The sequence below is a fragment of the Myxine glutinosa genome, chromosome 14, assembly GCF_964187855.1.
Source record: "Myxine glutinosa chromosome 14, kmMyxGlut1.1, whole genome shotgun sequence".
Taxonomy (NCBI): domain Eukaryota; kingdom Metazoa; phylum Chordata; class Myxini; order Myxiniformes; family Myxinidae; genus Myxine; species Myxine glutinosa.
In genome coordinates, this window is record NC_136274.1 from 20026302 (window position 1) to 20040878 (window position 14577).

General features: G+C 45.2%; 1 protein-coding gene across 2 annotated transcripts in view; it reads right to left on the reverse strand.

Moving 5' to 3' along the window:
• Positions 1-12702, reverse strand: part of LOC137439469 (phospholipid-transporting ATPase IA-like) — a 238304-nt gene extending 225602 nt beyond the window's left edge. Inside the window, exon 1 of one of the 2 annotated variants that reach the window (XM_078768165.1) lies at positions 12469-12702. The gene's annotated coding sequence lies outside the window, so the exon portion shown is untranslated. The remainder of the gene's footprint in view (positions 1-12468) is intronic. The other variant, XM_068135239.2, reaches the window with a different exon arrangement.
• Positions 12703-14577: the final 1875 nt, after the last annotated feature.

Below are 14577 nucleotides of genomic sequence, written 5' to 3' on the forward strand. Positions count from 1 at the left end.
TTTATGATCCCCAGGTTCAATTCTCATCTTGCATGTTGAATTTGTCCCATTTTTTACGAACACCTTTCCAATTCATTTAAACGTTACACACACATTTCCGAATGGATGCCCTCTTCTTGCATATCTTCCATGACGTTTGTTCTTGATAAGCCTTAGACATAGTACACAAAAACACAAGTAAAGGCCTTGTCTAATATCGTTTGATTTTTGTCTTGTTTGTCATTTCTGTACTAACAGAATAAAAAAAATTGTTTCAGAAGTCTTGGCTCATGGAAGAGATGAATTGTGGAGCGCCAAGAAGCAGTCGCACTGATATTTGGGAAGGGAAGGACAAGCAGAATATAGGGATAGGCAAAGGAAGAGTAGAAATCACAAAACATCGGTAACTTTGAGAATTTTCCATTAGGAGAAATTATTTTTAGATATTTTTAGCATTTTGAATTGTTAAGGTTTGTCCTTTGCTTCCTGAATGCTCATTGATATATTCCAGCCATGCACAGTAATATTTCAATATGTTGTGTATTTTGGGGGTGATTTCTATATGTTCTGCAGGTATACCATAGGTGTTGCTGGAGACACATATGGACTGCACAAATACCTGCTTAGCTTAAACCATATTGCAAATGCATGGCATGAATTATTTTTGGGATGAAGATCGGAAAAGATATGCAGATATGATCTAACAGATACAGAACAGGTATAACAGATATGCAGATATGCTCAGATATGCAGTTTATACCTGCAAATGTACAGTATGGAATTAATTTTTAAATAACCTGTCAGCGGCTTCCACCATAAATAACTAAATAACAATTAAACAAAAAATCATGACAAAATGGAACAATAGGTTTTTATCCATAATTTTACAAGTGGGGATTATGGAGGTGTGATTGATGTCTACAATTCCTCATTTCTGCATCAAATAGTAATAATAAATGAATGATAAGGCCTTGAATTTTGCTTCACCCAAAAGTTCTGCCAGTATCACAAATCACAAGATAAAATTTCCTCATTGTTCCCCTGTGGATACATGTTCTCCCTATTTTGTATGCATTGCTTGTCTGGTGAAAGATCCAATATCCTTACCACAGCCATATTGACTGCACCCTGCTCAACTAAACTGGTGGATAAGAAAAGGCAAAGAAGAAACCAATAAAATAAATTAAATCAAAATTAAATGTCTATCTGACATCAGCATAGGATAGTAGAATGGCCGAGAGGTATTTGCAAATTCACCTTTGAGCTGTCTCGCCTGGGTTTGAATACTGCCGTCCTGGTGCCTCGCATGCAGGGCGAGACATCGATGGGTGGACGATGGACGCTAAGCCAGAGGATCGGATAGATCCTGAACAAGTTACAACTTCTTGCCGAAATAAATATTGGATATCCCTTGAGGCCAGGTAACATCACATGCTATCTCAGAGCATAGTTGTTGTCTGGGAAACGGCTTGTACACTCTAAACAAATTATAATTCCCAGATTATATTAACTAGCAACGGTACCCGCCCTACGGGCTGGGCTTCAATTGGGAGACCCAAATGAAAAGGCAAAATATCAGAAATCGAAGGCTTTTTGGTTCACGAGTTATCAAACAGAGTGACCGCTATATTCGTCATGGGTGTGTGTCTGTCTGTCTGTCTGTCCGCAGCATAACTACCCGATGATATCATCCGATCTTAATGAAACTTGGGTGGGAGGTCGATATCATGATCTAGTTGTGTCCTGCCTCGAGTGGGCGTATTGCGCCCATTGTGGGCGGAGCGACGCCCGAAAAAGATGTATTTTTAGGGGGTAATCGAGTTCAAGCTACATCTTCTCCGAGGGAGTTGGTGGAATCTGACAGGGGTTTCGGTATTTGGTTAGGCCAATCTCATGTGTCTAGCCCCACCGAGCTCGATTTTTCATTTTCGCCCAAAGGTCAAAAAAGGTCACGAAGTTTAGAAAAGTCGATTTTTGATGGTTTTATTACATTGTTCGCTTCCTGATAGGGTGAAATGTCATACATGATCTTATATTATCACATACATCATGAAATACAAGTTTTCCAACAAATTTCAGAATCTTCGACCTTTGACCTTTGAAGGTCACAAAGGTCAAATTTTCAAAGTTGTCGAATCGAACCGAATTTTCGGTATTGTGTAGCTAACTAACCTCATAACTGATTATACATTATCTTCTATCTCATTTCAAGGTCAGTAACCTTCATTTTGACATTTCCAGGCCAGCACCACACACAATTACGTACAGCTGGCTCTTAAAGGTCTGCGCACCCAGTGCATTGGGGCCCTTTGTAAATAGGCATGTACACCGCATGTCGGGGGCCGACACCTGCCATGTGCGCCCCCGACCCCCCAGTCCGTGCCTGTTTCGTTTATAGTCCATCCTTTGTCATTGAATACCGCTCGCTCATGAACCATCGTCGTCTCCTGACTTGTTTTATTTTAAACGATTCACATAAATATCCGTTAAATCATATCAAACGCAAATCATCAAAATCTAAACAGTATTTGTAGAATTTCAAAAAAAGCCACATCACTGCAAACTGCTCTCTCTTGCTTGCAAACTGCTTGCAAACTTGCAAACTTGCAAAAACTTGCAAAAACTTGCAAAACTTGCAAACAAACTTGCAAACTGCTTGTTAGAGCATACTGCTCTCTCTCTCATGCACAGATTTATCCCATCTCGTCTTTAGTTGTCTTACCCTTCCTCCCGTCCATGGTACACTGAATCTTGTGGTGAGGCAGTTGCCCTGAAATAACTTGCCTTTGCCTCTTGGAAGGCAAATCCAACTGAAGGTAATCTCAGTTCCTTCCACCAAGTTCAGAACAAGTGTGTGTCTACCCTCAGGAGTGCCATGAAGCACTATCTCTCCACACTCAAGATTGAACTCTGAAACCTGTCTCCGTCCTCCAAATCCTGGTGGCATCTGGTCAAATCCGTTTCTGGTATTTGTTCCCCCCCCATCCCCTCTCTCCCCTCAAATGGCTACACAGTTGACACCGCACGTGACAAAGCCGAATGCCTCAACTCTGTGTTTGCCTCAAAATCTTATGTCGCAAACCCATCTCTCTCTGTTCCCACCTTACCCAATCGAACCCAACTGCTCCTGGACTCTGTTTCCTTCTCTCCTGACAAGGTGGAGAAGTTTTTGTCAAACCTCGACTCTGATTCTGCAACTGGACCAGACGGCATCAGCCCACAGGTCCTAAAATCCTGCTCTGCCACTCTATCTTACCCTCTCTCTGTTCTTTTCACCCTCTCTTTTGCTCAAGGTAATCTGCCAGCATCTTGGAAATCAGCAAACATTACCGCTTTACACAAAAAGGTGCAAAAACAGATCCTTGCAACTACAGACCAATCAGCCTGCTCCCAATTATCAGCAAAGTCATGGAATCCATCAATGCTTCGGACATCAAATCCTTCCTCTTCTCCAATGGCTTGATCTCCGATCATCAATTTGGATTCAGCCCAGGTCATTCTACTCTGGACATGTTGCTTCTGCTGTCTCAACAATGGATGGAGGTCCTCAATGACAAACAGGAAATCAGAGCTGTCTCCCTCGACATATCACGTGCCTTCGACACGGTCCGGCACCCAGCTCTGCTCACCAAACTCTTCTCCTATGGTATCCATGGTCCTCTCTGGTCGTAGTCAATGTGTGGCCCTGAATGGATTTCTCTCATCGCCCCTTCCTGTTCTGGCTGGAGCTCCCCAATGTAGTGTTCTGGGCCCTGTGCTTTTTCTGGTCTTCATCAATGATCTCTCCGACTCTGGAAAATCCTCTCTATCTCTTTGCTGATGACTCCACTCTCTGCCGCTCCATTCCTCATCCCTCAGATCGGCAGCCTGCAGCCTCCTCACTCTCTGCAGACCTGGACAAAATCACAGACTGGTCAAACAAGTGGAACATGTCTTTCAATCCTGACAAATCTAACACTCTTACTATGTCTCTCCGAAAAGACCGACTGGAAAACCCTCCCATCTACTTTCTCAACAATCCTCACCAAGAAGTTCTGTCGCTCAAGCTTTTGGGTCTCACTATCTGCCATGATCTTTCTTGGGAAAACCACATTGCCAAGCTGGCCTCCAAAGCCAGTCGCCGACTGGGCATCCTCCGTCGTGCGAAGTCCTTCCTTGGCAAACCTGAGCTCCTCACCACATACAAGGCTTTCATCCGCAGCTCAATGGAATACTGTTCCCCCCTCTGGGCCGGTGCTCCAGCCTCACACCGAGCTCGGCTTCACGCTGTTGAAGCCAAAGCTTTCAGAATCATTGGAATCTCCTGCGATGAAGATAACTCCGAGGGCCTTTCACTCACTCACCACAGGCAGGTTGGTGGTCCTTCTGTCTTCTACCGACTCCTCTCCGGCCTTGCTCCCCCAGCTCTCTCTATGCTCTGTCCCCAAAATATTCCTACAGGTCGCACAAGATCTGCCAGCAACCCTCTTCTGGTTAAACTGCCAAAATGTAGGCTCTCTGCTCACCTTCACTCTTTCATTGCCCTTTTTTCCCACCTCTGGAACAAACTCCCCCACTCCCTTAAATCCCACTCCTCCCTCCAGGTCTTTAAAACAGCTGTTCACCACCATCTCTTATCTTCCCCCATCCAAAAACTTGATCTTTTCTACCCCCGCTAATTTCACCCCAGATACACTTTTTTGAAATACCAACTTCCTTCCTGGAAATCCTTGCAGTGTCCTTGTGTTTTATACTTTTCCCACTCCCCCCCCCCCTTCCCACCCCAACCCTCCCTTCCCACGCCTCCTCCCCCCAAGCCCTGTCCCTCCCACAGTTCTCTTGATGTCCCTGCTCTCAAATATTGTGTTTGTGTCCTTCCCCCTCTCTCACCATCTTGTCTACCGCTCCCATTATTTTGTGTTTTATGTGTCGGTTTGTGTCGGTTTGACTTTTTGTGTGATTAATGTTAGCTCTTTCACGAGCTTCGATCTTGTATACAAGAAAAAAAAAATCACTGTCCATATCGGTAAATATTATTCCATCGTGTTTGGAAAAACTGGAAAATTGGAAAAATTGGAAAATAAAATGGAAAAACAATATAGCTTATTTTACTCCAGGGGATCCCAGGCTTACCCACCCAAAATTTCGTTGCGATTGGTTCAGCCGTTTTTGCGGTACCTGGGAACAGACGGACAGACAGACAGATGGACAGACATTTGGTGAATTATAGTAAGATACTCGTAATAATGATGAGTTCCCTTTCAAGGAACATCAACGCAAGACGAGGCCAATTGGCCATCATTCCTGCGCACTGGTTGCCAACCTATGGTTGTTTGTCCATCCTCTATTCTTAAATGCTATGCTTCAAGGAAGGAAGCAGCACGTACTATTTATTATGTCTTTGATATGACTCAACTTGGTTTTTAACCACCGACCTCCCAGACTCAGAACGGACCCTATATGTCTGCCTGATGTTCCATTGTCAGTATGTGACTCTTCTACCCTCGGTCAACCCGCACGCCTCCCCGCTCTTCCATGAGCCTCGGTTAGGTAGATCAAAGCAAACACCAATTTTAATTTGTCACCATTCTCGCTCATTAGATGTGAGAAATGGGTGTGACAACCACCACATCTTTAATGTTGCTTCAGTGTCAACAGTCCTTTAATTTTCCCAATCAGTCCACTGGTTATTTATGTCTAAGGAGAGAACCATTAAACGAGCAGGGCTGTATCATTCCCTTTAGGAGGCCTGGGCCACTCGTACTTTGGGGGAGGCTGTAGGGGGCATACATGTGCCACACCCAAATTTCCAAAAAAGGAACCTATCTACTGCTTCACGGAAGATTTACTCGGTGTATTTTCTGGACGGATTTGCACATTTTCACCATCAGATTCAATACAGCTGATCAGCTGAAAGCTATAAAACAAAAGATTTCCAAAATTAAAGCTGTAACAAAAATTACATCTGTGTGACCTTGGAGCTGAGAATGCTTTGATAACCTCGTCAAAGATTATTTGGTCCAAGTATGTCGCTCTCAATCTAGAAAGTCGCAATTTCTTTTTGATGAGGCCCATCTTGCTTATAATGAATGCTAAACAAGAAAGAGCAATCAGAGATTGCAGACCCTCGCCAGGATGTGTTTTCAGTGGTTTTAAAGGTTTTTGTGGTAAAAACAAATATGGCGGCCGAACCGGTTGACCAATGACGTCATCATTTTTTTTTTCTAAACTAATTTATTCCTCGATTACGCTCAATAAATTTCATCTTGATCGAATGAAGTTTTGTACTTGTCGAATTATGATGTCATAATGGAGGCACCTATGACATCATCATTAGTATATTTTATTCCCCATGGAGACTTCTTTATAATGAACCATGTCTCAATTTTTTCCATGCAGCACTTTCAGAGATATAGAGGTGCAATTTTTTTAGATTTTCCCAAGATGGCGGCCGAACCACGTGACATATGACGTCATTAAAATTTCTCCACTAATTTATCCCTAGATGACACTCAAGAAATTTCATCTTGATCGGATAAAGTTTTCTACTTGTCGAATTATGATGTCATAATGGAGGCACATATGACATAATCATTAACATGTTATTCCCCATGGAGAGCTCTTTACAATGAGCCATGCCTCAAATTTTTTTCTTTGTGGATCTTTCCGAGATATAGAGGTGCAAAGTTTTTCGGTTTTTCCAAGATGGCCCCATACCACGTGACCTATGACGTCATAATTATCATTAAAAAATATATATAGATGGAGTTGCACCTATGGTGGAAATTTCCTGTCAATCAGACCAACGGTTGCTGAGAAAATCATATTTATTCTGTGCGGACAAACAGACAAACAAACAAACAGACAAACTGACCCAAATGCAATACCCTCTCCTCCTGCGAGCGTTATGAATGTTTGAAAGTTCACCCGAGCCGTTAGTCACCATCAGTGGCAGAGAAGAAAGCGCAGAAGGACAAGCGTTTGGAAAGTTCTCTCTCAGTTGTCTACAAAGCAGCAGTGATACTGAAGATGCCAGTGGCGAATCACAACCTCAGTCGCCTTGGTGAAGATGGTGAACTTGGTGAAGATGGTGCGCATGCACAAATATGCTGGATATTCCGGTACTTAATTATGATCCTCGGTATCTATTTATTCCTAAGTCGACGCACAATAATTCGTAGACACCTCCAAGACATTATGGACTGATTGCTACAAGAGCTGAGATGCTATCATTCCAAGGCCGTGATCAGGCGATTGATTAAGATACAAGGTATCCTAGGGTTAAACCACATACAGGTAGTGGACATAAAAATACAAACACCGGGGTAAATGAGGGAAACCAAGCAACAGTTTCCACACAGGTGTGGCCCAAGTGTTCATGAAGCAAATAACATCCCAGCATGCTTAGAGTCATGTATAAGAATGCTGCACATGCCTGGTTGCCCATAATTATGGCTGCAAGAGAAGACCCCTCAATACCCCCAATCCACAAAACATGTGTGGTCGTCCAATGGTTTGATGAGCATGGCACTGATGTTATCCATACGTCATGGCTTTCTCAGTCATCAAATCTAAACCAATCGAGCATTTGTAGAACTTTTTTTTTTTTTTTTGTATACAAGATCGAGGCTCGTGAAAGAGCGAACATTAATCACACAGAAAGACAAACCGACACATAAAACATATAACATCGGGAGCGGTCGACAAGATGGGGAGAGAGGGGGAAGGACACAAACACAACATTTGAGAGCAGGGACCGAGAGACATGGAGACATCGAGAGATCTGAGAGAGGGCGAGGGCTTTGGGGGGGGGGGCATGGGAAGGGGGCGGTGGGAGAGGTATAAAACATATGGACACTGCCAGGACTTCCAGGAAAGAAGTTGGAATTTCAAACAAGGTGGATCTGGGGTGAATTAGCGGGGGTAGAAAAGATCAAGGTCCTGGATGGGGGAAGAGAAGAGATGGTGGTGAACAGCTGTTTTAAAGACCTGCAGGGAGGAGTGGGATAGAAGGGAGTGTGGGAGTTTGTTCCAGAGGCGGGAGAAAAGAGGAATGAAGGAGTGAAGGTGAGCAGAGAGCCGAGATTTTGGCAGTTTAACCATCAGAGGCTTGCTGGCAGATCTTGTGCGACCTGTAGGAATATTTGGGGGACAGAGCACAGAGAGAGCTGGGGGAGCAAGGCCGGAGAGGAGTCGGTAGAAGACGGAAAGACCACCTACCTGCCTGCGGTGAGTGAGTGAAAGGCCCTCAGAGATAGCTTCATCGCGGGAGATTCCAATGATTCTGAAAGCTTTGGTTTCAACAGCGTGAAGCCGAGCTAGGTGTGAGGCAGGAGCACCAGCCCATAGGGGAGAACAGTATTCCATTGAGCTGCGGATGAAAGCCTTGTATGTGGTGAGGAGCTCAGGTGTGCCTAGGAAGGACTTCGCACGACGCAGGATGCCCAGTCGGCGACTGGCTTTGCAGGCCAGCTTGGAAATGTGGTTTTCCCAAGAAAGATCATGGCAGATAGTGAGACCCAAAAGCTTGAGCGACAGAACTTCTTGGAGAGGATTGTTGAGAAAGTAGATGGGAGGGTTGTCCAGTCGATCTTTTCGTAGAGACATAGTAAGAGTGAGTTCTGGTATTCTGGTTCTGGAACGTAGTTCTGGAACATAGTACATAGTTCTGGAACGACATCTGAGATAGGATATTCCACCTCCATCAAACAGGTGCGAGTTGATCTACTTTCACGTGGAAGAATGGTGCCGCATCCCTCCTGCAGAATTCCAGACGCTGGTAGACTCTATGCCATGGCACATACAAGCCGTACTGGCCACACGTGGTGCCCCAATGCCCTATTAAGTGACTTTGCATTGCTATTTCCATTTTTTGCCCTGTACCTTATCCCATGACACCTGGCTGGCAAATTTATACCCAGATTTTAGGTTCAAAACCACTGGACGAACATGCATTCTAAAATCACCCTTGCATTGATAATTTTGTTTGTGCAAATGTTATCAGTTTAGTAACATGGGAAAACACCCAGAAACATAGTTTGGGCTCCATGGAGTGGCCCAGAGGTGAGGGGGTCAAGCCCCATTTGCCCTCTTAATCCTCTTAATCCTCAACTAACCCAAAGATGCTTATCCGGATCGGATGTAAGTGTGACGTAACCCAAAAACATGGTTGAACTAGAACGTCACGCAGTAGAGAGCACACCTCCACCTGGTTGGCCATATCACTCAATGGTGAAGAATCACTTTAAAAATTCTACAAGCTGGATCCGTATCTGGATCTTCACCAAAATTGAATCGATTCGTCCTTGTCACACACACAACCTGTCCACCAAGTTTCGTCCAAATCCGTCCACAACTTTTTGAGATATCCTGCTATGTATCGTTTTTGGCCCTATCTCAAAATCGTGAAGAATCACTTTGAAATTCTAGTAGCCGGATCCGAATCCGGATCTTCCCCAAAATCTAATAATTTTGTCAGCGTCACATACACTACATCTCTGCCAAATTTCGTCCAAATCCGTCCACAACTTTTTGAGATATTTTCTTCACAAACGGACAGACAGACAGACAAATAGACAAACAGACAGACAGGGGTGAAAACATAGCCTCCAACCACCTTTCGTGGCGGTGGTAAAAAGAGCGACCAAACACCACCATAATGCTGGTAATAGTGTCATTCCTTAATCTTCTCTTATTTTATTACCTCTGCAACCGAAGGTGGATGGAGGTTATGATTTCAGCCATGTATATCTGTCTGTCTGTGAGCAGGGTATCTCAAAAAGTTATGGACGGATTCGGATGAAACTTGGTGGACAAATACGAATTTAATGGACGAGTACACCCGCACACTATAGGAGCGGCAGGAAGGGTCATTCCTCTTTGGGGTATATAGAATACAGTCGATCTATGGTTGGATCTCAAGAACATTGGGTGTGTGTTCATTTACCAAGTTTCTTGTGGAGAGATCACCAAGTGGTTTAAGCATTTGAGCAAGCACTCCATTCAAAACCGTTAAGGAACGGCTGGCTTGGCAAGCGCTATAGTTATCAGCCTGGTAAATGAGCACAACCCGAGCTTCCTCCCTTTCGGTTTCGTGTTAAAGAGCAGGAGCTAGATTCAAACATTTGCGACAAAAATGCCACGGTAGCGCCAGGAAGGTCATGTTATTAATCCAACTCTTATGGGGTATATAGAGCACAGTAGATCTTCGCTCAGTTCTGCAAGTAAAACTTACCTCACATATGTCGGGATTCCTCCAAATTTCTTTGTTTAGTGTTATAAATAGCGAATCATACATACTAATTAATCATTTAATATTTAATAAATTAATTAAATTATTAATTACATATATTTAATTTAATAAATTAAAAAATTAAGCCAATCATACGTGTTTGTGGTTTATAATATTTTTAAAATTTTAAATAATTAATAAATAATATAATATTATTTTTACCACGAAAACGCCATGATAAGCTATTTATAAACATTGACTCGACATTTGTTCAAGGAGGAAAAACGCCTTGGGGAGGTGGATTACTATTGGTATTAATATTGTTTTGTAATAACATTAATATTATGCTATTATCGTTCGTTTTGTTATTCGAAGTAGCTTTGGAAAAAAACGCCACAATAAAGCTATCTTAACATGGATATACACCTCAACACGCAACTCCATTGACGGCAATGGCGGGGAAAACCCGCTCGGGAGAGAAAACCCCCTTGGGGAGGGGGACAAATGAATGCGCTACAACCTTCATTGTGTGACCCTTAGTCATCCTGTCAAGTTTGGTTGAGATTGGATAAGTAACGACAGAATGTATTGGGGTCAATAATTCATCAGACGGACACCAAATTGCGTATTTTAGTATGATTTTGGTGAAGATCCAGATTTGAATACGATAAATGGCCCAAAAACAATATATAGCACAATATTTCAGACTTGTGGATGGGTTAGGACAAAACTTGGTGGATGTTGGGTAGGTGGCAAGAACAAGGTGGATGCAAACACGGCATTATTGGTAATATGTCCGGATCCAAATATTAATCCGGCATATCCGGCAATATCTAACCAATGAAGATGTCAGGAGGTACTATGTGTATTTAACAGACAATCGTGGTCATCATTGGTTAGATATTTAATGGAACGCTGTCCTGATGAGGACAAATAAGCGCCATGTATGGATAGGCAGTTCCGGATGATGTTTAAACCAATGACCACCATAAAAAATCGCAAAGTTTTTGAGTGGCCGGGCAGAAGCTTCCGGGGAGGAAGTGACACTTTGTTCTGCTTTATTCTGCGCATGCGCAGGATTTTTTTTTTAATCCATTCGAGATCAGATGGGAGTGCTCATCACGATCCACATTTTATGATTTCAATTCTCGATCACAATGTGCTTTTCTGGTTTATTTGGTTTGCATTAGCGGAAACAAATTCGTGGGTGGTAGACACACCTTTGTTTCTTGCGGATTATGTGGTTTCACCGAGTGAGATATTATAATCCATGGCTGATATTTACCCTTGATGTCAGGAGGTACTGTCTGTATATATACGCATGCACCTTAAACACGTTTTGGAACACCCTGTGGGCCAATTTTCCTGAAATTTGCTGTGTGCATTATTTTCACACACGGAAAGTCAACTATACAATAAAACATCCAAGTGTTGATTAAATTTATGTAAAAACCTGAAATAATGGCATTTTCACTGAGGCCATACGTCACATGACTTATGTCCGCCACTTATCTCATTGTATTTTGTCACCAAGCCTTAGTGTGACACCTTGAACATGACACCGTAAGAGAGTCTGAGTTACTCCTACCGTTCACCCTCGGTGTGAGAGTACCTTGGGAAAAAGACAATCATACTCCAGGTGGTTTAGCTAAGAGAATGGTGGTTACTCCCGCCGTTTATCCGCCTTTCTGGTTCGGCATCGGTGGGGCATCATTCCTTCAAAAGGAGAATGGGGTGGAGCTTGGACCGATCCTGCGAGTTTGAAGGTCTGTTTATGTTCTGTCAGGAATCGAACCTATTGTATTGAAAAAAATTGGGTTTTTTTTATTCTTCACAATTATTGGGAGATTGGGCCAAAAACGATACAAAGCAGGATATCTCAAAAAGTTATGGATGGATTTGGACGAAACGTGTTGGACAGGTTGGGTGTCTGACAAGGAAGAACTGGTTCACTTTTGGTGAAGATCCAGATCCGGATCCAGCTAGTAGAATTTTGAAAGTGATTTTTCACCATTGAGTGATATGACCGAGCAGGTGGAGGTATGCTCTCTACTCAGTGATGTTCTAGTTCGTGTTGTCATAACGTGTATGGTTGAATCGATTATGTCCATTGTTATCCAAAGGCTCACTGTCCTCTCCCCTCCTCTTTCTCTTCCCTTGTAAATCCCTATTTTTCACGGAGCAAAATATTGTTTTTCTTTTTTTTTTAAAAGACATTTTTGTGTCCGGCTCTACCTGCCTGTACTGACGGTGTGACCAGGATTGGGATGTTTGCTCACCGGAGAGTCCCCGTCCGCACACGGTCTCCGCACCACCGTTCGGCCTAGGCGATGCGCTCCGGCTCCACCCGGCACGCCCCGTGCGACTCCTCGGGCTCTCGGCGCATCTCCTCCTCCGAGTTACACCTCCGGCTCGGCCCTCACGATTGTGGGAGAGACCGCCGATGCCGTGTCCGAGCCTCCGCCTCTCCTGCCTCCTCGCTACCTCCCAATTCCAGCGCAATCCTCTTCCCGATCTATGAAACGCCCCTACCTTATCCACGCTTTACGTCCCTCCCCGTGGCTCATTATCCCAGCCTCGTACTGTACGCCGCGACGTAAACCAACGACATGACACATGGACCGTCAGCTGATCCTCGGTGCTTTGGGGGTCATGGAACCTGAACTCCATTCGAATCGGTCCACGAGGTCGTCCAATCCGGACAGCGGATGGCATCTTTTGAATGCAGACATAAAGCCGGCTGTCCCATCGGCGTAATTAGGTGGTGACCGATAACGACCCCAATTGATAAGGAACGGCTGGCTTGGCGAGCGCTAGCAAGCGGCTTTCTAACTGAACACACCGATACTCATGTGACGGCGGGTGGTCCGACATTTAAATCATGTCATTCAATCCAAGAAGTTCTTGCCTTCTCTTCGGAGATAATGACTTCTGAACACAAAGCCTCCGCTGGGTATGTGGGTTGCGGGGGGCCCCCTGCACACCTCACGTAGAGGCCCCCTGCACACCTCATGTGGGAGGCCCCCTGCACACCTCACGTAGAGGCCCCCTGCACACCTCACGTAGAGGCCCCCTGCACACCTCACGTAGAGGCCCCCTGCACACCTCACGTAGAGGCCCCCTGCACACCTCACGTAGGAGGCCCCCTGCACACCTCACGTAGAGGCCCCCTGCACACCTCACGTAGAGGCCCCCTGCACACCTCATGTAAAGGGTCCTTTCTATTGGAGGGCTAATAATATGGTGACAGATCTTCAGGTGAAGAATGGATTCATACCTCGGTTCCGGAGGGGGTTAGCCGTTAGCGAAGTATTACAATGACCAGCTCTGTCTGTCTATGTCTATGTCTATATCTATGTCTCTGCGTGTATCCCCACCGATCTCTGTTCATATTGTAAACATTAAATCCGAGCTCTCCGTGAAGAGTGTGCGGTGTACTGCACCTGATCAACATTGCTAGTTGGAGAGGATCTGTGGTCAATCTGTGTTGGATCCCCGCTCATGTGGTGCTGGATCCCCGCTCATGCGGTGCTGGATCCCCGCTCATGCGGTGCTGGATCCCCGCTCATGTGGTGCTGGATCCCCGCTCATGTGGTGCTGGATCCCCGCTCATGCGGTGCTGGATCCCCGCTCATGCGGTGCTGGATCCCCGCTCATGTGGTGCTGGATCCCCGCTCATGTGGTGCTGGATCCCCGCTCATGTGGTGCTGGATCCCCGCTCATGTGGTGCTGGATCCCCGCTCATGTGGTGCTGGATCCCCGCTCATGTGGTGCTGGATCCCCGCTCATGTGGTGCTGGATCCCCGCTCATGTGGTGCTGGATCCCCGCTCATGTGGTGCTGGATCCCCGCTCATGTGGTGCTGGATCCCCGCTCATGTGGTGCTGGATCCCCGCTCATGTGGTGCTGGATCCCCGCTCATGTGGGCACCGGAGGGAGCGAGGCCTGCGATCTTGCAGCCAAGTGTCCGATCACATCCGAATGTGTCACCCAAATCCCTTTGGGTCTGAAATTGTGAATGTGGTCAGGGACATGATCGTCAAAAAATGGCAATCCCAGTGAGATACCACCACGAAGGGTAGCTTTTGTTACAGGGTGAATCCAGACGTGACCCCCCCCCCTCCCCCTTTTCGGCTACCCCAGTTGTCCCGCAGAGACCAGGTGGCTCTCTCCAGGCTTAGACTTGGGCACTGTCGCCTTAATTCATATCTTCACGTGATAGGGTGTCACCCTTCCGGGACTTGCGACGCCTGTAGGGAACCCGGAGATTTATCCCACTTATTTATGGTATGCCGCCAATACGACGGACCGAGGTTGCTCCTATTTAAAATCGTTAGAGAGGAGGGGTCGGTGGGTCTGACCTGCCCGTCATTTTTGGTCATTTAAAAC